Source organism: Morone saxatilis, unplaced genomic scaffold (assembly GCF_004916995.1).
Source record: "Morone saxatilis isolate NCDOM2014 unplaced genomic scaffold, NCSU_SB_2.0 Contig5, whole genome shotgun sequence".
Classification (NCBI taxonomy): domain Eukaryota; kingdom Metazoa; phylum Chordata; class Actinopteri; family Moronidae; genus Morone; species Morone saxatilis.
The window spans coordinates 19948393-19950432 of record NW_023340095.1 but is presented as its reverse complement, the minus strand read 5'-3'; the positions used below and the strand labels follow the sequence as shown (position 1 = coordinate 19950432).

Sequence of the window (2040 nt, the reverse complement as noted above, 5' to 3'; positions counted from 1 at the left end):
TGTGTGTGTAATCAATCTCTAATAATTACAAAGCATTAGTTGCAAAAACACAAGGGTAGCAGCTTTGCTGAGACATCCACTGTTGTACTGATCACTAAAAGTGATTCACCTTTTAATTTAACAACCTGTGTAGTCATATACCGACATATTTACCATGACATCATCTGCCTGAGGCTCCAGCTCTGACCCAACTGAGCATCGTCATCAGGGTTAGTCACTCATCGAGCTTCCCAACTCAACTCCTGTCGACTCACTCACGCATGCTGTCAAGCCTGCAGCCAACGTTAGCCATGAGAGCACAGATTAGAATACTTTTGATCAGTGATTATGTGAACTTAAGAACAAAGTGTGTGTCTAAAATATGACCTGGAGACATCAAAATGGACAAAAATCAATAAATCAAGTACAGATTTAATTGATTTTGTCCAGTATATACTTATCCCAACTTTCACTCCCGTCACTAAACGTGTACATTGCTTATGATGCATCTAATTTGGCCTGATCAGACCGAACTGCCATTTTGTTTCTCTTCATTGCAATCACTGAGGAAATGTGCGATGTGCAGAGATTCAGAGGTCTCTAACAAGGCGACAGCAGTTTGTGTTTCTGTGCAGATTTACGTACTACAAAATGCATTTTTATTTCATGTGATATTGCCTAATTAACCTTTACACATTACACTATCTTTATTGCAGATCAGATATGTGCATGAGTAAAAGTTTATGCATTTATATCTCGCTTCGTGTTTTTATTGGGCTATATGCATATTATCCCAATTCATGCACTCATAAAAAGTTGTTGTTTTTATGTTTTGTCAGGTGTTTTTTTAATGTTTTTATATCCTGGCCTTGAGAGCAATCACACTCCAGCTGTACTTTGTTCATAGGTGGAATGACAAACCTGACCCACCTGAAAATGTCACTCCCACTTTTTACAAGAGAAAGTGGCAGCTTGTGTTTAGACTTTGAACGTCTCTCTGGTCCTCTGCTCTAACTCTGGTTGGTTTTTCTCATCTTTAATAGCTTAAGTAACGTTACACAATGATACTACTTGTGTTTAATGACACCAGAAGCAACTAGAAACCAAAAAAAACAAACAACCGGATTCGAGCCTCAGTGCCTTTCTCCACAAACACACAGTCAGCATCCCAGCAGTAAACAGTGACAGAGGTGAAGTCACGGTCAGCCTTTCGGGTAGCTACATCCACTGGCTACATGAGCTAGCTCGATAATAGGCCCTGTTTATCACGACACGCACACCGTTCATAGCTACATGTTTAAAGTCGGTGAAGTATTCAGAAAGCTGGCTGAATACGGCCTGTTTTTATCCCCAGCTCATGTGAGCCGGGGCTACTTAGCCAGCTAGCAGCTAACGCTAGCCTCTCTCTCCATCCTTGAGCAATGTCACTTTACCGCGAGAGGAAACCTTCCCGCTCACTGCAGCCGTAACCCTCCAGCACCAGCGGGTCTGTACGGGCACTGTCCCGTGGTGGAACCGGTGCCGTTCGCAAGCTGTAAAACAGAAACCGAGACTCACCTTACTGTGTTTACCACTATGTCATTTTGACAGTCCGTCACAGATAAAGTCCCCTGAATTCAACTGCGGCTGCAGGACAAAGGTTCCGTGTTCACAGTGGTATTGATTGTTTACACTCACCAATCAGTACATTATGCAAGTCCTTATGAGCCAGCATTTTATAATAAAAAATCATTTGAATGAACCACTAAATAGTGGAATTATTCGGGAAATGATAAAAAAAAAAAAGTCCAAACTTGACTATTTTTGTTTATCATTTTATTTATGAAAGAATCAGGTTACGTTTGCATATTGCAGGTGTTTCTTTTGCAATCTTAAATATTTACCCCTGAAAATCCTCACAGTAAGGGAAAAGATAAAAATACAAATAGATAAATAGATAAATAAGCAAATACATATATATATATATTTGTTAAGGCAATTACTAAGGCAAACATGACAAACAAAACGACACATACCCTTAAAACCTAAACTGTCAAAAACATCATCATCATCATCACCCCT

At 39.9% G+C, this 2040-nt stretch overlaps 1 protein-coding gene across 1 annotated transcript in view; it reads right to left on the bottom strand.

The window, feature by feature from the left end:
- plekhm3 (pleckstrin homology domain containing, family M, member 3) overlaps window positions 1-1530 on the bottom strand; it is a gene marked incomplete in the record, with an annotated part of 36936 nt that extends 35406 nt beyond the window's left edge. Inside the window, 1 exon segment of the mRNA XM_035676381.1 lies at window positions 154-1530.
- Between the last annotated feature and the right edge of the window lie 510 nt (window positions 1531-2040).